We start from the raw sequence: 25,536 nt of genomic DNA on the forward strand, positions 1-25,536 counted from the left end.
GTGTGAAATAGTCCAATCAAGGATGGATATTCTAAAAACACTCGATGTACTGGACCATCCAAAGAGATCCATCTGGTATCATTATCCTTGAGAAGCTTGTTCCCATCAGTTAATCCATCAGCAAAGTTTTGAAATTCCATAAATCGCTTGGGACTTCGACAGAAGTGTGAGTAGAGCTCTCTGATTAAAATTTCAATTTTTTTAACCGAAGCAAACTTGCTTACAATTCCAAAAGCTAGATTCATTCTGTGAGCCATGCAGTGAATTGCAGTAATGTATGGTGCAAATGAAGTTTCAATATTTGTACAAAGTCCATTCCTGTGACCTTGCATTACTGAAGCTCCATCTGCTCCAACACAAACTAATTTTTTGGCTACCATCATGTCATCCATACCTCCATATTCAATTAAACTTCTCTTTACTAGTTGAAATAAATTTTCCACTGTCGCACTCTCCTTCATTTTAGCAACAGACAGCAGATGAGGTTGGTGGGTATGATTCTCTACAGTATAAACATGCATGCATACCCATGAAGTATTGTCTACTGCAGTAACTTCGTCTAAAGAAAATGCAATGAAGTTTGACTCTCTTATTTTTTCCTGTACATCTTCTTTTTCAACCTCAGCAAGACAACTTGCCCATTCCCATCCACTGTTTACTGACCAGTGTCTATTAGGATAGTTAGTAACTTTCAAAAAGTGTAATAAACCACTAATTGATGGGAAATCTGTCATAGCATGCCCTCTGCTCAAAATATGAAAAACAACGCTTAACTGAACAACTTTTCCCAGTTGTTCTATTTGCATTGCTTTTCCAAAAATAGCTTCAATAGAACCTTTAACTTCAGTAGGCTTTGTCTATAATTTCTCATGAAAATAATACTCTTCGACATTCCTCACATGCTTACATTCATCCTTTGTTTTCCATCTTATCACTGATTTTTCAACCCCATCTATCATTTGTTTTTCATAAACTTTACCCATATGCTTTTCTATGGTGTCAAATTTTAGCTGCAACCTAATTTCCTTGTTATGTTTCCAAGTGCAAAGCTTACACCTGCATCTATTGGAGGCTCACCTTCAATTGGATTCTTGACTGGTTCAATGAATGGATACTTTGATGCCCAATTAATTTGAAAATTCCTCACTGACATATCCCACTCCTGATCCTTTTTTGATTGTGGTTCACCCTTTTTTGATATGGCTATTCTTTTCCCCTTCCGTGCATTATCATCAATGGCATTATCACCCAAGTCGACTATATCATTTCAACTAACTTGGGTATCTACCAGATAATCTTCTTCAAGATCATCCTGATCTGAGATATCAGGTTCACCGCCGTCTTCAACATGCGGTGCAGGTGGCGAATTTTGTACTTGTACTTATGATGATGTACCTTCCTAATTTTCACATCCAATGCCAAAGTATAAAGACAACGTTCTGCTTTTTGTTGGCCTCTCCTGGCCTTCCCCACTTGCAGATTTCCTACCCCTCTTCCTGTTCCACATCTCCAATGAAATAAAGGCTGCCAAAAAAATATCAATTTGCTGAAGAAGCAATAATAGGCTATAATGTATAATATACCACTTCAAAAATATGATCACTCACCTTTAGGCTTTAGGTCACTAGCAGTCGCCAATACAGTCAACGACTCAACAACAATGATTTACCTTAGTCTGAAACTTCGTTATTGATCAGAATTCAGAGCCTAGAACCCACCAGATTGTGTTGAGATATTGAGATAGATCTGATCTTTGCATGTATTTATACCAATCCTTATATGGAAAATTCCATGGGAATTTTATATGGTATACAAATATTTGGCGAATCCCGCGTAACTATAACATGTCTTATGTAATTTTCAAGGCGATTATAGGTCATCCAAATACGACTTATGTAATTTTCGAGGCAATTATAGGTCGTCCAAATAATAGGCGAATACAATATAGTTGGCGAAAGTTGGGGTGAATGGAGACACGCGTCGGCAAGATGTCAGGCGAATTGGATCTCCCTGGCTAACAAATCTTTGCATGCCTATAGGCGAATTAAGTTCATCTATTAAGGCAACCTCAGAGAGTGTAGGCGAAACAATTAAATTTACCGTGTGTCCACCATATATTGTATTGGCAAAATCATTGCATAGAAACATTTATTTGCATAAAACATATGGCGATCGGGCCGTGACTATGATGGAAATTGATAATGTTCTGATGACATGGCCACCCCCAAATAGTACAAAATATTCGCCATTTCCGACATGGCCTACGTGAAAAATTTGGCGAATATTCGCCACTAAAGTAAACTCTGATTGGCACTCTCCAAGGATCTAAAGAAAATCACCCCTCCTAAGTTCGATGGGAGGCAAATTGGTGAAGGAGCTGAGAATTGGTTAAATGAAATGGAAAAGTATTTTGGACTAAGAGATTTTAGCAAAACAACCAAAGCCTTATGGGGTTCCTATCAACTCACAGGGGAGGCAACTAGTTGGTGGACCAACACCAAGGAACAAAATGGGTATAGCAGGGATACGATCACATGGGATCAATTTGTTCAGCATTTTCGAGAGAGTTGGCTCCCTCAATTGTTCTTTGATGAGAAGGTGAAAAAATTCCATAATCTACGTCAAGGGCCCCTATCAATCCAACAATATTGGGATAAGTTCGCCAAATTGCTTAAATATGCACCTATGTACCAGAAAGATGAAGAAGGCCAAGCAAGGAAGTTCGTTTTGGGGCTAAATACCAACATAGGGGTAGAGGTTGACATGCATGGACCCAAAAACATGAACGAAGTACTTGAGAAGTCCCTAAGGCAAGAAAGGAAGATTCAAACATTAACAGGGCGGAACTATAATGGGAACCACTCATTTAAAAGGAAGCATGAATTCAATGGGAACACTAACTTCAACAAAGGTCAAAGGAATAATTCTTCTGAAAGAAGGCCACCCCCTAATCAATATCAGAGGAATGGAAATAATAATAATAATTGGGGCAATAATAATAGAGGAAACTAAAACAGGAATGACCAGCAAAGCAGGATAACTTATCCACCCAGGGCTAATGAAACAAGGAATGATCCTCCTAGGAACCAAGGCAGGAGGGGTCCTCCAGGTGGATGCTTCATGTTTGGGGGAAACCATTTTGCTAGAGAGTGTCCCAGGATGCAAGGTTAGATTAGGGCCAATCAACCCCAACAAGGACCCCAACAAAGGATTCATGCAATAGTTAGGAACTGAAGAGGAAGATACCAAAATGTTCCCATGGAAACTACAGGTACACTATTTGAACAACCAATTTCAATTCTAATTGAGACCAAGTCATCTAAATGTTTCATCTCACCTAAATTAGTAAGCAAATATACATTAAAATTTAATCAAATGGAGTCATCATGGATGGTTCAATATGGGGATAAGGCAACTAGGGAAGTAACTAAGTGTTTGCCGAGGGCAAGGGTACAATTTCTTGAGTTTGAAACAAGGGTGGATCTCTATGTGGCACCCCTAGGATTATATGATGTAATTATTGGAATGAGTTAGTTAACAAACCATCAAGCTAATGTAGATTGCTATAGAAAAGTTGTTGAATGTTTGGATGATGGAGGAAAAAGGGTCAAAATCCAAGGAAAGTTTAATCCCATTAATATAGAAACCATATCAGCCATGCAATTAAAGAAGGAAAGAAGAAGAGGAGGCCTAATCATATGGTTGAAATTGATGAAGGAAAAGAGGAAAATACCCCAACCTTTGAAATACCCCTTTCTTAAAATAATTCAAGGATGTATTTCCAGAAGAATTACCCGGCTTACCCCCCAAAAGGAAGTTTGACTTTTCTATCGACTACTATCGGGAGCTGAACCAATATCAAGGGCACCTTACCAAATGAACACAATTGAATTGCAAGAGCTCAAGATGCAATTAGAGGAACTCTTAGCTAAGGGATTAATAAGGCCAAGTGTATCACCATGGGGAGTGCCAGTCTTGTTTGTTAAGAAGAAGGATGGAACCTTAAGACTATGCATCGACTATAGGATGTTGAACAAGGTCACAATAAAGCTTGCATAGAGGATATTTTTGACCAAATGAAAGGAGCAGCAGTTTTCTCAAAGATAGACCTCTGATCAGGGTACCATCAACTCATAATTAAGGAGGAAGACATTCTGAAAACATCTTTCAAGACTAGATATGGGCATTATGAATTCACAGTAGTTCCTTTTGGTGTAACCAACGCCCCAGCTGCATTTATGAACCTAATGAATAGTGTACTCCATGACTACTTGGATAAATTTGTTTTGGTATTTCTGGATGACATATTGATTTACTCTAGGAATGAGGAGGAACATTTAGTACACCTACACATTGTTTTGCAAAGGTTGAGAGAACATAAGTTATATGGGAAACTATCAAAATGTGCCTTCTTCGAGGAAAAGATTCACTACCTTGGGCATATAATATCTAAGGAAGGAATAGCAGTTGATCCAGATAAGATAAAGGCAATAGTAGAATGGTGATCCCTAAAAATGTTTCAGAGGTAAGAAGCTTTATGGGGCTAGCAGGTTACTATAGGAGGTTTGTGGAAGGATTCTCTAAGATAGCAAACCCCATCACCTCATTACAAAGGAAGGGTAAAAGGTTTGTGTGGACAGAACAAAGTGATAAGGCATTCCAAATCTTGAAGGGAAAACTAACTTCAACACCCATTCTAAAAGTACCAGATTTGAATGGACACTTCATAGTCATAACTACTGCTTCTATTGAAGGTTTAGGAGGAGTACTTGTCCAAGATGAAGGGGTAGTAGCTTACGAATCCAGAAAGCTAAAGACTCATGAAGTCAATTATGTACCCCATGACTTAGAGTTAGCAACAATTGTGCATGCCCTACAGAAATGGAGACACTTCTTACAAGGGAAGCCCTTTGAGTTGAAGTCAGATAACCAAGGACTAAAGTACATCTTTACCCAACCCCACTTAAATGCTAGACAAAGAAGGTGGTTAGAGTTTCTAAGTGAATATGATTTTGAAATTGAATATATTAAGGGGAAGGAAAATATGGTGGCAGATGCTTTTAGTAGGAGGAGACAATTGATGACTATAGCAACATTCAAAACTTCATTCAAAAAGAAAGTAATGGATGAGCAAAATCATGACCCATGGTATGAGCAAGTCAAATTGACATTAGAATGCGTTCCAACTGATCCTAAGATTGAAGGGTATACATTAGATGAAGATGAGTTGCTCAGATACAATAATAGAATCCATATTCCAAATTCAGGAGACTTAAGGGAAGTAGTCTTGTTGGAGGCTCACAATGCCCCTTATTCAGGGCACCCAGGAGTTAACAAACTTTATGCAGATTTAAAGAAGTTATACTTTTGGCAAGGGATGAAGAATGACATAGTCAAGTATGTGGCTAAATGTTTGGAGTGTCAAAGAGTAAAGGCAGAACATAGACATCCAGCTGGATTGTTACAATTACATGATGTACCTCAACACAAGTGACAAGTTATTAGCATGGATTTTGTACAAGGGTTTCCCACGTCACCTTCTAGACATGATACAATGATGGTGGTAATTGAAAAACTCACTAAGGTGGCACACTTTATACCAAGGAACCTGATGGATGATGCACCTACCTTGGCTAGGCATTTTGTTAAGGAAATATTTAGGTTGCATGGAATACTAGAGAAAATCATATCAGATAGAGATGCTAGATTCACTTCAAGGTTTTGGACCACCCTTCAATCAGCTCTGGGAACTCAACTAAATTTTAGCACTGTATACCATCCTGAAACTGATGGTCAGACAGAAAGGACAAATCAGATTATGGAAGACCTACTTCGCATGTACTACATGGACCAACAGAAGAAATGGGAACAGTACCTACCTCTGGTAGAATTTGCTTACAATAATACATATCAAACATCTTTGGGAATGGCACCTTTCAAAGCATTATATGGTAGGCCATGTCCAACACCTTTGAGTTGGGATAGTCTTGAAGATAGAGTAATTGTTGGACTAGACATGTTGAAAGAGATGGAAAGGAAAACTAAGGAAATTAGACAGAGATTGAAGGAAGCCTTAGATGGGCAGAAAAGTTATGCAGACAAGAACAGGACACCAAGGGAGTTTGAGGTGGGAGAGAAAGTCTTCCTAAGAGTTAGGCCACACAAGAGTTCCATAAGGTTTGGGAAAAAGACCAAGCTTGCACCTCGTTATGTTGGACCTTTTGAAATATTGGGAAGGATTAATCCAATTGCATACCAGTTGGCCTTACCTCCCCAGTTGAGCCGAATCCATGATGTCTTCCATGTATCTCTTCTTAAAAAGTATGTACCTGATGAGAAACACATTTTGAATTGGGATGCTTTACAGGTCTAGGAAATGGGAGGAATAATGATAGAGCCATTCAAAATCTTGGAGAGGCACCAATGCCAATTGCGCAACAGAGAGGTTGATCAATGCAAAGTACAATGGAACCAGTATGATGAGAAGAATGCCACGTGGGAAGATACTAGAGAGATGCAACAGTTGTTTCCTTTTTTGTTTTAATCATGAACTATAAACTCTTTTGGATGCGTTCAATAAGTGCATCGGGACGATGCCCAAATTAAGGGGGGGAGGATGTCACAACTCTCCTCTATCACTTTTTGATTTAAATACAATTCTATTATGTTTTTTGTTAAATTACTTAAAATGATTGAATAAATGTTATAAAAGAATAAAATGAACACGCACACACACACACTTGAGAATATAATTATTTTTATTTATTTATTTATTTTCCACTCCCAATTATGGCACATGTTGTAGGAAGAATAAGAAGCTTCTAGAGGAATCTCCACCACTTTGCATGTAACTCCCCCACTAAGTTTAATCAATTTGCATGAGTCCAATATTGGAAAAGAATCTCCTTTTTTATTAAAATTTTCTAGATAGTGGAAGGGAGGGATTTTTTTTTATAAAATGATATGCAAGTTTCAAAGAAGGGAGTTGATTATGTTTTGAAGAAAATTTCCCCAAGTTTGTAGTAGTAGGATCTTCTTTGGTAGTCTCATTTTTGTTGCAGGATTCTAAGTTGTTGTTTGGAAGATTCCTCTCAAAGTTGCAAGGAAGGATCTAAGGAGGATTCAACACCAAACGTCAATAAGCCAGGTTCTCTTCTTGTTATTTCACATTCACATATGAGAAAATGTTATTATCTTCCTTTATATAATTTTAGTGGTAAATCTTTTTGGGATAATATTGAAAAAGATAGCTTCATTATTTGTTTAATTCCTTTTTTTTAAGAAGAAATATTAGATCTTGCTTTCATGTGAAAGATAGCTTTAATATTTGTTTAAATTTTCTTTAGAAAATATCAGATCTTGCTTTCTTCTCTCATGTCATTACTGGATTGGGAATTTAAAATGTAATTCTTTTCTACATTAAAATCTTACTTCCCTACGAACAGAAAATGCCTGATAATAAGATATAAATCTCATATATTTCCCTGTGAATAATCCTCTGTGTTATTCATCCCTATGAATGGATCTTTATTCTTATTTGATTACATAATTATTTTTATATATATCTGGTTATAAACTTCTCTCTGTGAATATTAGTTGAAATCGAGGAATATATTTCCCTATGAATAATCCTCTGTGTTATTCATCCCTGTGAATGAATCTTTACTCTCATTTGATTTCATGATTATTTTTATATGTAGAAATAAATCTCTCTGTGAATAAGGAAATAAATCCCTCTTTGTAAATATTAGCTCCTGAAATTCTTCCTCTGAAAGCTTTGTTTAACTCAGCATAATCATCTATTTTTCAATTATCTGTACATTGCTGGGAACGAATTAATCTCCCTCGGTTGTTTCATCTCTGTAATTAAATTCATATTCACATAAAATATTCCTTTTGTTATATTTATATGTCTCTTATATTGTAAATAGACTGGAAATAAAATAGAAATATATAACCACATTTAATTATATATATGTGTGTGTGTGTGTGTGTGTGTGTGTGTGTGTGTGTGTGTGTGTATTATTAAATTTATATCAAACGAAATTGAACATATTAAACATTGCGAGTAATTTTAATTTTGAAATCATGTCTTTCAAAATTTATGAGTATCGGGCGGTGTGCAAGCTAGTGGAGGTGGTTTAGTAACTGTCGGGGAAGTGGTACCCTCAACTTCCCCTACGTTCACTATCACGACAGTGGCCACAGGGTAGTGGAGGGGACCACAGGGTCCCCTCACCACTGCGGGCCTGCTTTCGTAGTACCCACAGTGGTGATGGGTGTTGGCATATGCACACTCCAATGAGACATTGTATGTGATTGAAGGTTTTGTCATTGATGGAAACCTTGCAATCCTATGGTACCGGCAAAGGCATTATACTGACATCAGCAGATCACACTCTATACTGGCACTTAGGACACCGGCACCGGTACAAAGAAAAGAAGTATACCGGCACAAAGGCCGACAGGATTTTGTTATATTATATTTTGTTTATTATTATAAAAACTTTGTAAGCCGACTTGGCAAATTGTAAAATGACTCTTATATATAAAAGAGATCATTGTAGACATTTGGTATGAGTGAGGAAGTATTAAGGAAAAATATTAAGCAGACCTATTATGTGAAATATAGGCTAAGGGTTTATGTAAGAAACATAGCAGCAACCGGCACTGGATCAGGCATTATAGATGCTATTGTAAAGTAGTACAAGATATTGGATTTGTATAATCCTCATTGTAAGTCAGTGAGACTTCCCATTGAGCAATGAGCTTTAGGCAGTTGGCCTTCCTGCATGTGCAGGCCCCTATTGTAAGTAATATTCTCTTATTGGCCAGTGAGTGAATATTGTGGGTCACAAATCCCATCGAAGTTTTTCCCACACTGGGTTTCCTCGTTAAAACCTTGTGTTATGGTGTGCTTTTCATGTGGATGTTCTTGATTATGTTCATTGCATTATTTCTTGCATACCGGTACACTATTATAGTATGTTCTGCATGTTTTAATTCAAGAAATTCTACTCACCAGTTAGATACTGATTCACCCCCCCCTCTCAGTATCTATGGGATTCCTAACAATTGGTATCAAAGTCTGGTCCTCTATTTTCAGAAGCCTAACAGCTTGAGGAAGATCTTGACACCGGTAAAGATGGAAAATCTGATGAATCAACTTGAAGGAGCTCTTTCAGACTATGATGCAGAGAAATTGGAAAATATCAAACTAGAAGATGATTTAAGGGCAACTCAGGATATCATTTTGGCACTTCAAGAAAATTTTATTGTTGCAAGAAATAAGAGAAGAGAACTTTGTGAAAAATTGCAAAATGAGAATGATGAAAAGGAATCACTTAATGATATGATAAGCAAGTTGAAACAAGAGAACATGACAACAAAGAATGAGATGTAGGATATGACTATGAGATTTTGCAAAGAGATTGAGGATAGGAAGAAGAATGAAGAAGAATTGACCAGAAGACTAAGTGATGCAGCAAATGAGAACACAAGACTTAGCTATGAAAATGACATGTTGAAGACAGATCTGATGCATACTCAGAATGACTCAAATGAACCGATGAGACAAAAAGAAGTCTTAGAAAGAGAACTAGAAACTGCAAATCAACATAAAGAAAAATTCAAGAAAAGCTCAGAGGAACTTGGCACCTTGCTGAAGAATCAAAAACCTAAAGGTGACACTTCTGGAATTAGCTTTGAAGTTGGTGAAAGCTCCGGTACTGCAAATACTCAAGATCAGAGCAAACCGGTAAGACAACCTAATGCTTATAAATTCAATGGAAAATGCTTTAACTGTAATAAGTATGGTCATAGAGCAAATGAATGTAGATCTAGACATTATCAGAATATCAACACACCCATCGGTCAATGTTCTAAATGCAACAAAGTTGGTCACAACTCTGAAAATTGCAGAATGAATGTGAGATGTTATGTTTGTGGAAGATTTGGACATTTATCTAATCAATGTAGAACACAAACCAACATAGGTTATGGGAAAGCTATTCAGAAGAATAATGTAACTTGTTATGCATGTAACAAGATTGGGCATATTGCAAAATTCTATAGAAGTAAAGGATCATTGGCAGACAACAAAAGTTCTAGCTTGAAAGGTAAAGAAAAAGTTGAAGAGGTTAAGCAAGATTTCTCAAAACAATTGATTAGAAAAGCTGATCTAAATATTGGGAATATTCCTCCATCGGTAGAACAAATCAATGCTTCACCGACAGGATAGAGTGATGCTTCACCGACAGGACAGAGCAGTGCTCCACTGGCAGGAAGTTCTTCATCTAATTGAAGAAAGTTTCCTTGAGGGTTTGGCAATCTAATGACACATGTGCTATTATTCCTCGGTTAGAGATAAGCATTTGGAAATTACTTTTTACCGCCAAACAATGTTAAGTGAATACTTAACTGGCATGCATTTAATGTGGTAGATGGCAAAAAGACACTATAAAATTGAGGTTTTGGCTCCATTCCATTTCACTGAGATTTCAAACCTACGAAGAGCGCGAAGATTCTGAGCTAAGGCATTTCGAGCAAGAGGCAAGAACACTCCAAGCATTCATCCATCCTAAAGACAGCAAAAAGTATTTTATCATGGCATCAACCTCTGCAATTGAATATATAGCAAACCCTACTATTGTCGAAGTGATAAAAAGACCTAGGCCTGTATAGCAAAGAAAGATGATACCTTAGGTGCTTTTTCTCAAATTCCCAAGGGATTTGTCTATGTTGAAGACCCCAAAATGTACATCCACTACAACATTGAGGAACTAGGAGATGAAGAGATTAAAACCATGCTTAAAACTGTGATATGTGATAAAACCAAAAATGTAAAAGATGAACACAAGATCATTGAAACCCTAGGATTTACAGAGATCCTTAGCATTCATGAATTCCCCAAGGATGTGATTAGGATAGTCTTAAGCAGGGTACATGGTGAATTTTTTAGGTTAGATGCAATCCACAAAATCACTAAGGAAGCTGTGAAAGCTGTCACAGGGTTAACGACCACCGGTAAAAGGCCAGATAAAACCAAAAAGGTATCCAATGACCTAGTTACAAACCTAACTGGTGCAACATTCAACAAAAGGTCCCTAAGAGTTAATGATGTAACAGACATTAATGTGAGATTTATCAGCATGATATTAGTGTATAAAGCTACTCATGCAAATAGACTCAATTCAGTTTCAAGTTTATGCATTAAGAGTGCTTATGATATGGTCACAGATAATGCAAAGATTGATATATGTGAGTGGTTAAAGGATGAATTAATTGACAACCTTGGAAAGATTAAGAAGGACAAGAAAGGAACTTTCAGGTTTGGAAATCTGTTAGTATGTCTGATGCTACATATAACCAAACAGGGTCTCGGTATAGGCTACAAAGAACTTGGATATGATATACCGGTAGGCAAATAGTTAACAAAACTATTCAATAACATGGGAGAAGACAAGGAAAACAATATTCATGACTTCTTTCAAGCATTAAAGGCCAAAATGAAGAAAAGAATCAGGTTATCACAAAAGATTGTCGACAAATACAAAGACGAAATATGCTTTGTAATCAAGAAGGATGAAATCTGGATGGAAGCAGTCATCCCTAGGACAGTTTGGGTAACCGAGATGGGCTATGAAATAGATGATCATATAATTGAAACATATGTTAAGGCACTTCTAGAAGCCCCTAGAGAACCTAAGGAAGAAATATTTAGTAGTGCAGAAACTATTGAAAGCCAAATACAATCAAAGAAAAGAGTGAAAAAGGCTGAGGCAGTTGTAAGGAAAGGTTCCAGACAAGCAAAGGCCATCAAAGAAGATGTGTTGAAGAAAACTAGTATAACAGAGGATGAGTTAGCAGCTCCACAACCTGGAACTCACCTATCACCGGTAGGTACTTCTTCGAGGAGTGACATGCCTGCAACTTTCAAAAGAGATCCCTCACCGGAAACCACACCCTCACCCAGGAGGACAAGAAAAAAACAAGAAGTAAGATCTTCGGTAAGAAAGGCTACACCAAAGAAGAAGAAACTGACACCCAAAAAGAAGAAGAGGACAAACAAAGACTTGGCCTCTCTTGATATACTGCTGAATGAAATTACAAATTGAAAAATATAGAGAAAATATATGACACTTTAACAGCTGATGAAAAAGAACAAGTTGAAAATAGTGTTATATTGCATATGGACATGTATAAGAAGTTTTTGATGGAAGTAGTCAATGAAATTCCAGATGAACTATTTAAGAGACTGGAAGCAAGAAGACAAGCAGTAATAGAACGGGACAAGAAAATAAAGATTGAAAAGCTACTTGTTGTATATTTGGTAAACTCACCCAAAGAAATTGATGACCTAATTACTCAAGCCAACTGGTTAGTATTTTCTACTACACACCGACACATTGCTTTAATGGTTGGAAGAGTTAATGAGGTGACTAAGGAAATAGAAAACGGATGGGATATATTCCTAGTTGAAAAAGAAAAACAAGAAGAATACAGGAACCCCAAACCCATAAAAGTTTATCAAAAAGATAGAGACAAGGGTAAAGGTAAAGTTGGTGGACCACTTAGTATCAAGGTTAGAGACAACTTACCCCCACCTCCTTTGATTACTCCATCAGTAAAAATGACAGCTACAGAAGATCAACCAATAGCTGAGAGCATGGATGTAGAGGATGGTAATCCTAATCCTGAAGTCTTATATACTGTGGATGTTGATACTCAAAAGATCAACATAGTGGTAGACAAAGATACAACTGATAAGACTGACATGGCTAGTGAGCCTCCAGTAGTTGAGCAAACTGAAAACACACAGGAGAAACCGACATAAGACAAAGAGAAAAAGGTAGAGACTTAGACTGAGACAATGCAACAAACAGAGCAAAAGGCTCCGGAATAGGAACATGAACATAAGGAAATAGTGCCACCGGCAACTGGAGAAATAGAAAAACCATTGCTTAAAGAAATGCAGACACAAACAGACCTACCAGAGGTCAATACAAGCTTGGTTACTTCCACTAGCGGTACTCAGAATGATGGTTCATCATCAGGCTACAAATCAACTAATGTGACTGAGGTACTATTAGATTCAATCAAAAAGATAACAGACTGCAACTCACAAGCTTATAAGGCAATTGATGATACCATACCAATTTTGAAGGTAATTGCTCCTAACTGTAATATAGACAATAAAGATTCTTTAGGACAACTTGATACACTGTGTAAATATATCACATAAAACATTGAGAAAATAAAGGAAGAGTCAGTGAAGGATAAAATAGAAATTGAAAACTAGAAATTCTTTTGACGAGCAAATAAAGAAGTGTAACAGAAATTTTGGCACACTTCTACCAGAATTGTGTAATTTATTGAAAGAGTACAAAACTCTGTACAAAGACACCTGTAAGACAAACTTTTTGACTATAGATATAGACAAAAAGATGAGCAAGGTACAGGATGAGATCAATAAACTTGTAGATAATTTTTTTAACTCACCTGATACACTATCAGTTTTTGAGGAGAAGATAACAAATTTTGAAGAAGATTTACTTAAATTGGAAAGAGAGAGAGAAAGAATAGTGAATAAGGCAAAACATTTGAGATTAAAACTAAGTCCAAGATTGGACTATCTAGCATCACTATGGAAGGAAGTATCTGAGGCACTAATACAGGGACAAAAAACACCGACAAAGCATTTGTAGCATCTCACCGGTACAGTGAAGAGAACAGAGACAACAATAAAGGATAGCAAGAAGTTTATGGATAGTATAAACTTGATTTTGGGAGATCTTTTTCAAACTGTAACCACCCAGTTACAAGGTTGAAACTACAAACTCTACTGACATCTTGACAACCTTTGTCATTGATGCCAAACGGGGAGTAGTGGGATGAGAAAATTCAATATCATAGGAATCATATGCTCAGGGGGAGCACACACATTTTTGGTAACATTTTTTTTGGACTTCACATTTTTGGATACATTTTTGAAATTTCTCATGAGTGTTGCCATCAATGCCAAAGGGGGAGATTGTTGGCATATGCACACTCCAATGAGACATTGTATGTGATTGAAGGTTTTGTCATTGATGGCAACCTTGCAATCCTATGGCATTGGCAAAGGCATTATACCGACATCAGTAGATCACACTCTACATCGACACTTAGGACACCAGCACCGACACAAAGAAAAGAAGTATACCGGCACAGAGGCCGACAAGAATTTGTTATATTATATTTTGTTTATTATTGTAAAAACTTTGTAAGCCGACTTGGAAAATTGTAAAATGACTCTTATATATAAAAGAGATCATTGTAGACATTTGGTATGAGTGAGGAAGTATTAAGGAAAAATATTAGGCAGACCTATTATGCGAAATATAGGCTAAGGGTTTATGTAAGAAATAGAGCAGCAATCGGTACTAGATTAGGCATTATAGATGCTATTGTAAAGTAGTACAAGATATTGAATTTGTATAATCCTCATTGTAAGTTAGTGAGACTTCCCATTGAGCAGTGAGCTCTAGGCAGTTGGCCTTCCTGCATGTGCAGGCCCCTATTGTAAGTAATATTCTCTTATTGGCCAGTGAGTGAATATTGTGGGTCACAAATCCCACCAAGGTTTTTCCCACACTGGGTTTCCTCATTAAAACCTTGTGTTATGGTGTTCTTTTCATGTGGATGTTCTTGATTTTGTTCATTGCATTATTTCTTGCATACTGGTACACTGTTATAATATGTTCTGCATGTTTTAATTCAAGAAATTCTACTCACCAGTTAGATACTGATTCACCCCCCCCTCTCAGTATCTGTGGGATTCCTAACAATGGGACCCGTGGGTCCCACTCCCACTTCCTCCCTTTTCATCTTTTTTTTCTTAAATGCCATTTCAATTAAATTCGTGGCAATTTGTATAATGTTAATTTTTTTTATGTATAAATTTTAGTTCAATAAAAAATTTAAACTTAGGTAAATTTTTAGATTTATATTTAGTTTTAGCAAATTTATAAATTATAAATTAAATTATACCTTCTTAAGATCCACTTAGCAATTTATCCATGTCAATATGATTTGAAGCTAAATTCTATTTTTGGGACTAGTGACTTTATAGGCGATATTCTTGCATGTAACTTACACTACCTTCGCTTCATGCAAATTCCTTACATTGATTACATTTATTGGCATTTCCATCTCCATGCAAGTTACACGTTTAATTTTTTTTTTTTGATAAAAGTGGACAGAACACTAAACTTATATTTTATTAATTTCGAGATTTGAAAATACAAAACAGGTTCAAAGAGCATACCGGCAGGAAAGAACCTGCAAGAAAACCTCTGGTTGTGGCCCAAAAAATAGAAAAAACTAAAATTTAGAACCCCATATACCCAATTACATATCTGATTTTGATCACCCTCCCGTTACAAATCTTATCAGGATATACCTATCATTATCCAAAAAAAAACCCCATAAACCAATTACATACTTGATATTAACACCCTCCCATTACATGATTCTTCAAAGATGCGTATCATTATCCATAAGACCCAAAATTTTTTTGAGGAGTAAACTGTAGAGGGGGAACACAGCCACAAGGCTTCCATGCTTGACAAAATTTTGTATCAGTCGCTCAGCACCATAATATCCAACAGGCGCGTAGGAAACCACCCACTATTTCCCACAAAAAACAATTCTGCTTGCCAAAATGAGGAAAAAGCCAAATGAAAACATAACCCTGCTCAAAAAACCTGCGGACAAAAAAACCTTCTGCACTCAAACAAAAAGTCCAAGAGCATGATGTCAAGGAATTGAGAGCCATGAGCTAGGCCCTTCTAGTGGTGGAGAGGAAGGAGGCACCAACTGTATAAGAGGAATCCAGACTGGTGAAGCTCGAACATTAGACATTGATTCTAAAAGAAAATGCATTCCTGCAAAAACATTAACCGCTGCAGCCAGACAATCTGGTGATACATAGTCTAAAAGGGTTGCCAAATCAAATAATGTATCATCATATAAGTTAGATATCAACCCATTCCTTAAAATTGAAAGGAGTTCCCCATGCCACCCAGAGGAATAACTGAGAATGAGTAATAAAACCAGCATATTCAAAATCACCAAAATCAAAATGGTAATTAGAGAGAGCATTGTCCAATTCAATCGTAGAGTAGAAATGGGAGTTGAAATATGTATCAAAGATTGCCCTAACCATAGAAAAATCTAGAAGCACATCCATACATACAATGAGAAACCGAGATGCAATATTAGCAAGGAAACAACCTGGGTTATCCACAAGCCATTGCTTTCCCAAAACTTTGTGAAAAGCCAGAGAAAAATCCACCGAATGAATTTGAAACAAACGCCCAAGCTTTTCATCATCCAAGACAAAAGAGTCTTGAAAATTATAGTGTTTGCGAGCCAGTAGAATGCGGTAACCCACTGGTTCCATCAAAAAAGAAAATGCAGAGCCAAGAGAGCAGAGGAGAATAAAAGAACCCAATGTCATCATAAGACAGTAAAAACCACCATGAGAGGACGACACACTAATAAAAAATGATGACATTATCCATGCCGCCACCCTAAACAAAAATGATGACATTTCAAAAAACTCGGCACCAAGAATGCAAGATAGAAACAAATGCCGCCACCTTAATAAAAAATGATGACAATGTCCATGCGAAGCATAGAGCCAGCCAAGCCAATTAATAACTCAAGATATCCACACGAACAAGATTACTTAAGAGATCACAAAATCTACCACGTAATGGACATGAAGGAAACAAAACCGTGCAAACAACAAGGGAGAAAACAATAATGAATTTATGAGAAAAGATTACTCTTGTACAAGAAACCTCCCCCGTACCCCAAAAAAATGCAAACACAACTCTCAATAAAGATGACCTGTATGGCGAAAAATAGAAGTGCATTCCTATAATTAATCTTCCAGCCATCGTACATACACAATCTTTTTGCCAAAAAGTAAGAATATAAAACTCTTAAAGTGGCACCAAAGAATAAAACAAGATAAAAACAATTTCCACGCACCATAAGACCAACTGGATCGAGGAAGAAAAAGGCCTCGAGCCTTGTTTGGGATTACACACAAGCATGTAGAAATAATGAAGTAATGTCCCAAAGTAAGATACCACCACTTTAAACTTTTATGTCTGAATGTGAAGAATATGTAAGGCACAAGGGCATACTTCTGAAATAACAACATTTACAAATAATAGAACAAGCATCCATAACTAACAAAATAAACCAAAATGCCCGGGATATACACCCCATCCTTCTGCTCAATCCAGATATACTGCCAAAACATATGTTACTCATGTGTTAATAAAATAATCTGAAGAAACCTCTCCAATCCTCAAGGAATACACACATTAACATCTAACCCAAGAGCAGAGATGTATAAGTACTCCAAATGTAGATAGATATAAAAGACTCCTATCGGCACATAAAAAACATATACAGGCTGTACTGAGGAGAGGATAATACGTATACTTCAGTAAGAAATGAAGATAATGAGTAGGAATTTATTATAATGTATTACCACCTGATTATTGCCTCCCCATTCCTCAAGAAGTACATACATTACCATCTAACCCAATACAAAATCTGAGAAGAGGATAATCTATATACTTCAATAAGAAGTGTAGGTAAAAAATCAAAACAAATGAACTTAATCTTTGGGAAGAGGCATATACCCAGGGAGGACATCTTGAGGAATGTCACCAATTTCTACATTCTTATGAAAAGCAGTCGAGTCAATAGCCAAATTGGCCAGGAAATCTGCCATTTTATTTAACTCTCGAAAACAATGAGATAACATATAGGTATCAAAAAAAGATAATTTCTCCAAGATGTGATCAATTAAATACTTCAAATGCCAACAATTACTTTTACAGTTCAAAACACTTTGGATAACAACCATTGAATCCCCCTAAATGGAAAGGTGTTTGATCCCAAGGGAAATAGCCATGTCAATCCCAAGTGATAGAGCTTGACATTAAGCAAAGTTGTTTGATTGAAACCCAAGGGCATGACATTGAGCAGTTATTAAAACTGCATTATGATCCAGAATGGCCATACCAGCCCCCGCCATACCCGGGTTCCCCCTGGAAGCACCATCAAAATGGAGTTTAAAATGACCTGGAGGAGGAGGAACCCAGGTGGCCATAATTCTCTTATTTTTAAAAGCTAGACCCTTTGAAACTGACCCATGAGAGGGAATAATAGACAGGGATTTCCATGTCCTTGTGATCATGCCATCCCAATGGGAGAAGGATGTCAGATGATCTAAGTTCTTATGAATATATGACAAGGCCACCTCCAAGATAGAAGCCTCTATCTTGACTAAGATATCATAGAGCGACGTGGATGATTTTTTGAAGATCCTATTATTTCTCTCTAACCATATGTTCCAAACAATGATCGATGGAGCTATGATCCAAAGGCAGGCATAAAAAGAATAGGAGAACAAAAGAGGCCAAGCTCTGAAGTGTGAGAGGAGGTCCCCACTAGTAACAAAAGAGAGACCTAATTTCTCGAAGAACCAATTCCAACATCCTAGAGCAAAATCACAATGAAGGAAAAGATGGGATGACGATTCCAATTTCTGATTATAGAGAACACAAGGGAAAACAACAGATAAACCCATCATATCCAGTCTCATCCCAGTAAGAACCCTATCTTGAACAGCAAGCCAAGCAAAAGCTCCAGCCTTCGGCAGACATGCTGGATGCCAGAATAATTTGTAAGGCCAAGAAGAGAGATCCTTGGCCAGCATAAGGGAATTATATCCATCTTTCACTGAATATTTTCTAGAAGAGTTCTTGGTCCAAATCAGCTCATCATCGAGCTCAGACAAGATGATAATTCTATTTCTAAGAATAGAGTAAAAATTTGCTTTTAGACTAGGGCTAATAGGAAGAAACTCAATCGACTTCCATTGAGCCATCACCATATGGCCATCATGAACTACATTAAAATAGTCTGATAAATAGGCCCCCCATTTATCCAAAAGTATAGATTTCAAGGGTGACCAATCCCTAATAGAATCCATAGGACAATGACCATTCCAAGCATCATCCCAAAATCTAACTTTCAAACCATTATGCACAACCCAAGAAAGATGCGGCAGCAAGACTCTTCTACATTTTCCCATGAAATTCCAAATGGCTGACCCCTTAGGTAGAGACTCAGCCCAAAATATAGACTCCCTAGCTCCATTAGAAAGATACTTAGTGAACATGATTCTAGCCCAAAGGGAGGCTGGATTATCATACAATTTCCACACTAATTTGGCCTGCAGGGCCAAATTTTGATTTTCCAAGCTACGAATTCCAGACCCCCCAAGTTCTTTAGGAAGACAAACCTTATCCCAAGCTAACAAGGGGATCCTATATTTCCCATCCCTATTGTTGTTCCAAAGAAAAGACCTCAGAGTATCCTTTAAACTAACAATAACATCCTTTGGAGCTTTGAGAATTGACATTAAGTAAGTTGGCACCGCATTCAAGACTGACTTAATCAACACAATTTTTCCTGGCATGGTGAGCCATTTGTGGTTCCATGCCAAAATTTTCTTAGACACCCTTGAAACTATTTTATCCCAAAAACTAACCTTAACCTTATTAGCAAAAAAAGGAACACCTAAATAAGTATAGGGAAGATCCCCAAGTTGGAAACCCCAAAACTTTTGAAGCTTATCCCAGAGCAGGGAGTGAGTATTTAAGAAGAAAATCTTAGATTTTTCGTTGTTGACCTTCTGACCCGAAAAAGATACATAATTCCTAATCACTTGATCAATAGCCCGAGCCTCCTTCAAGGTTGCACAACCAAATAGGAGGGTGTCATCAGCAAAAAGATAATGAGAGATCCTTTGATCAAAATTTTGAATTTTGATGCCCTTCCATTAACCACTCTCACGAGCTAAGCCAATTGCCCGACTTAGAGCTTCAGCTAGTAAGATAAATAAAAATGGTGAGAGCGGGTCCCCTTGCCTTAAGCCCCTAGAAGAGTGGAAGAAACCATAGGGGGACCCATTAATAAGAACCGAGAATCTTGCCGAGGAAATGCAAGCCATAATCCATTTTATCCAAGCCAGGGAGAAACCCAACCTTGACAAGACAATTATTAATGCATTCCATTCAACCCTATCATAGGCTTTCATCATGTCTAACTTAAGATTCATTGAAAGGTATTTCTGGGTAGAAATCAAATGTAGGACCTCATGGGCAACTATAGCCCCTTCAGGAGTTTCCCTTTGAGGGAAAAAACCTCCTTGCTCAAGGGATATTATTCTTGGTAATAACTTAGCCAACCTCATTGCAATTACTTTAGAAAATATCTTATAAACGGTGTTACATAAAGCTATAGGATGGAAATCTACGAAGGTTTTAGGGTCATCCTTTTTAGGTAAAATGACAATTAAGGTAGTGTTCATTTCTTTAAGGATAGACCTATTTCTCCTAGCTTCCTCTAAATCCAAAAGGACATCCTGACTGACAAACTCCCAACATTTTTAAAAAAACAAAGGAGTAAAACCATCAGGCTCAGGAGCCTTATCCGAATTCATAGCAAAAACAACCCCCCAAACCTCTTCTATTGAGAAAGGAGACATTAACATTCTATTATCCTCAAGAGAGACAAGAGAAGGAATAAGAGACGAGATATTGTTAGAATCATCAATATTCTCAGAAGAAAGAAGATTCTTAAAAAACTTAACTACTTCATTAGAGATATCCCCATCCTTAGAAAGGATATTCCCCTAACAGTCCTGAATACAAGAAATCCTATTCCTAGCCCTTTTCATTTTAGTGCTAGCATGAAAAAAATTTGTATTCTTATCACCATCAGCTAGCCATAACTCCCGAGATTTTTGTCTCCAATAAACCTCCTCTCTGGCCAAGATTTCTTCTAATTCACTCCTAAGAGACCTGAGTTCCTCCAACACCTTAGAGCCCAAACCATGCTGCAAGACATGCCTATTGAGGACCTCTAACATATCTAAAACCCTCTATTTTTCTGTAAAAACATTCTTGAAATGAAGGGAGTTCCAACCCCTAATATTTTTTTTTAAGAAAGTAATCTTCTTAACCAATTGGAACATTCTAGAACTCCTACAGAAAGGAGCCTCTCGCCACCATTGTCTCATGAGGGGAAGAAAAGAGGGATCCCTAAACCACATTGGCTCAAACTTAAAAGGAAGCTTGTGGCTAGGTCTATCCCATACAATAGTCAGAGAGACCGAGAAATGATCAAATCCAGCCAGGGGAAGAATGGAAGAGAAAAACTCAATGGCTGAATCAAACCAATTGGATGAGAGTAAAAATCTATCCAACCTTTCTGCAATCTGAGAAAAATTTTTCCTCATATTTGTCCATGTGAATAGACCATTATTGGGCTTGCAATCAAAAAGAGACATGTCAACAATGAATGCATTAAAATCATCCATGGATTTCTTATTTGGGTAAATCCCCCCCGATTTTTCACTTAAATTCAAGACTGCATTAAAATCTCCCCCAAAAATGACAAAAGAATTCCTAAGGGGGGAAGACACCCTAATGAGTTCCTGCCACAACCTATATTTAGCCAAAATACCTGAGGGGGCATAAATGTTAAACACCCATACTTTAAAACTAGAGGCTCTGAATGAGACTAATGCCAACATCCAATTAGGCTCAGATGCAACCAATTTTACATCAACTACAAAATCATTCCATAACAGAGCCAAACCTCCCAAAGCCCCAACAGCTAGACAAGATAAGAACTTCCACTTTTTCCAAGAAGAAAATACAAATTCTGAGTTTTCCAATGAAAATTTAGTTTCTTGAAGTAAACCTAGATCCCACTTAACCAAATCTAACTGAGACTTGATCAAGCGTCTCTTGCTAGGGGCATTTAAGCCCCTAACATTCCATGATATAATCTTCATTGGATTTGAGGGGAGGTTGACTCTCCCCTCTTTTCACTAATGGGAGAAGAACATTTCTCCCCAAAGCTTTTGTGTAAGTTTCTCTTGACCAAAGCGGATCTAGTAACCAGAGGACTAATAACACACTTTTTTTTTTACTTGAAGGACCCACTACCTTTTCCATTCCCAAAGTTCAAGATGGCCGCCTTCTTGAACCCAGGGGAGGACGACAAAACTTGTTGAACACCTGTATCAATTTCCAACCGAGTTTTACGACTCTTTGGAGGTCTACCCCTTCCTGGGGACACTATAGTGTTAGGGAAATTCAGCTGAACTTGAGCAATAGAAGATTTAATGGGTGTTTTCACCGAAGATGACCGATGCGACAGGGTCACTTTCTAAAGAACCACTCTATTTGGTTCATCTTGAGAGGTGTTAATAGGGGCCTCATAAGGATTTAAGGAAGGAGAGACAGACAAACTCTTATGAATTAAATCTAGATCATTCCCAATAGAGCACGCTACCTTTTCTGAGACCTCATCTTCCGCAAAGTCCATATTGGATTTAACCAACTGTTCAACTAGCTGAGCCATGTGATCATCTGGAAAAATATACAGAGATTCAAGCTTAGTACTTTCCCTAAGAGGCTCATTATGTAGTAACTCTTTGACTTGCTGAATTAAAGCATCTTCATCATGATTAACAGTGGTAGGCACAACCAGAGCAATCACCCCGGTTGCTGCAATAGGACTAGACAGTCGATCTAAAGCATTGAGGACCTCAACCCCTATGCTACCACCCAACCCCCCCTTCTGAACAAAACAAACAAGAGAATCTTGTAATGGAGGAAGAGCCAACTATTTACCCAGATTGGGAATGCCATTTTTAACATGACCGATAGACACCACAACCTGAGATAAGATGTTCGCCTCACTTTCAGAAATGACAGTGGCAGTTTTACTATTAGGAAGAATGGTACTATTAAGACCCTCCTTGAGTTGTCTGAAAGACCCAGCTAATACCTGAGGAGATTCTTTAGCAAAATTATTATGATTTATTTGAGCGGCATTGTTAAGGTCTTTCTTGCCTTGGCAAATAGACCCCACCAAGACCTGAGAGGAGTATTTGGCCAGAGCAGGAGTAAAAGAAATATTCCAATCTACCTCATTGTTTAAACTAGTTTTTACATTTCAAAAGTCAAAAAACAGAGGAGCATCCACAATTATCAGGTTTTGAACCAGCTCATCCTTCATTTTCACATTAGGTTGCTTCCAGATGCCTTCATTTGATTTGATATTACAAGAAATTGGGCATACTGATGTCGGGGAAATCAGAACACATATTTTTACCAAAACCTTCCCTTCCTCAAGAACAGATTTAGATGTTAAAAAGCACCCAAAATTATCCCCTATAGATTTCAGCACCTCCAGATCCATGAATTCAAATGGAAGTTGAGGCAAGCCAAACCAAACCGGAAGAGAATTAGGTTTGACCCATTCTAGAACAAAGAAGGGTTTCCAAATAGAAACCCTAACTAAAACATTACCAAACCAATGAAATGAGCTTTTAAGAACATCATCCTTGCAATGGGGGGATTTGAAACTCAAAACACAGGTATTGGAAGATAACAACTGAAAAAAAATCAAAGCAGGCCAATGTTTGCGTAATTTAGAATGTAATTTGGATAAGTTGGTCGGAGGACCCTAGATTTCCCTTAAAATAGCCATAGAATGCAACTTGGAAGCCCTATCGGCCACAACAGAACCAGAAAAATCAAAACAAGGTCGCGGGAACCAAACCTCCTTCGAAGGAATGGAATGATCCTTATTACCAGTTTCCACATGATCTTTACTGCTTGAGCTCCGCGCGTCTTTATCAATGACAACAACATCCGCATCCAATTGTTTAGCAAACCTAGATGCCCTAGGAACATGAGTGCCATTCAATTGTTTAATAGACCCTGATGCCCTAGGAGCCACTGGGATTCCCATGGCTACCACTTCAGCAAAAGAGTGGTGAGCAGTAAACGCTTTCCTACCCTTGTTAATGTTTCTTCCATCTGACCCTTGCCTGTTAAAACTTTCCATCCCACGCCGCAGAAACCTTTTGAAAAAGCCCTGAAAATATTTAGATACCAGATGAAACTCCCTGCGATGCCTTCACAAGAATGGAGCCCTATCCACCCATCGGTCCTTGGAAAACACCCACTGCGGCACATGTGGCAGATCATCCCACCCAACATCTGCCCAACCGCCGAGTCGCCTTTCACTGCCAACTTGTAGAGCCATCTCTTTTGTTGATTTAGAGAGAAATCCCCTTCCTAATTTAATTGGATTCACTCCAAGTTACACATTTAATTATTATTATGCAAGTTTCCTAATTGTTATAATTCAAGTTTTGAATAATATATAATTTTATTTATGGTTTTTATTCCATGTAATTCATCAAGTAGTTAATTCAATTAATTGAGCTTTGCAATGTCTAATTATATGCATTCAATTCATAATTATTTCCAAGTATGATGTTTATCATAAGTTAGAAAATTAAATAAAAGATGTTGGGAAACCAAAACCTAGTAGCGTTCTGTATATACAGTGCCTCTGGGTCACGCTTACGAGTAATGCCATCATGTTGAATTACTACATTTAATGCCTAATAAAGCTGCAACAACGACGTCTGTGGCATCGTCCCTATAAATCGTCATGGAGTAATAAGGGACACTTGGAAGTTAAAATCCAAGGGGCGGGTAATCCCCCTTGGATCGATAATTTAATAAGATAATTCCGAAATGATCTTTCATCTGCTGAGTTAACCATAGTAAACCCCTATTAGGGTTGATTGAATGGAATGCTTTTATAAATTGATTTAATCTCAAAGAATTGTTGTCGATTGAAAATTGGTCAAGGGTGATGCTTATGATAAGAATTAGGATCTATTTGTTTTAGGCCAAAAGCAATAGGCCATCTTGAGCCTTTGCTTAAGCGCTACCACCATGGGTAGCAACTGCAGAGAAACTATCTGGGACATTGACCCTAGAAAGGGTTGCATACCCACTAATCAGTTTACATCAAACCTTAGAGTAGAAAATAGACCTACATATTCTATGCCTTGATCCCATGCCAAAACGAGTATGTAGGTAGTCTTGGGATGGAGTTGTCCCTAGTACTCAGGCATTCGTGGGTGGGGTCTAGGCTTGGTAAAAAGAAGGATTGAGTAAGAATCCTAATTTGCAAGATAAGTAAAAAAAATAAGGGGAAAAGTAAATCAATGCATACTTGGAAGGAATCCCGTATGGATTCGCTTGACTTCCTGAGGCTTTAAGCCAAATTCTGAGGTGGAACTCAAGCTTGTATTATGTAATTTAATTACTCCTAAGGACGGCAACCTCGGTGCACTTCTATTAGAAGAGTGTAGTACTTAGTGAGTGGCTCAAGACCCGAATGGTCCCGATGAGTCTAAGTCTCTGGCTAGAGCACCTCCTATCCCGATTGGATAGATGCCTACCCCGTATGGGTAGATGCCTATCCCATATTGGATAGATGGAATCTTATGTCCCGTATGGATAGATGCCTAACCCATATGGTTAGATGCTCATACCGGATGGATGAATGCATAATCCA

Source organism: Cryptomeria japonica, chromosome 1, assembly GCF_030272615.1.
Source record: "Cryptomeria japonica chromosome 1, Sugi_1.0, whole genome shotgun sequence".
Classification (NCBI taxonomy): Eukaryota; Viridiplantae; Streptophyta; class Pinopsida; order Cupressales; family Cupressaceae; genus Cryptomeria; species Cryptomeria japonica.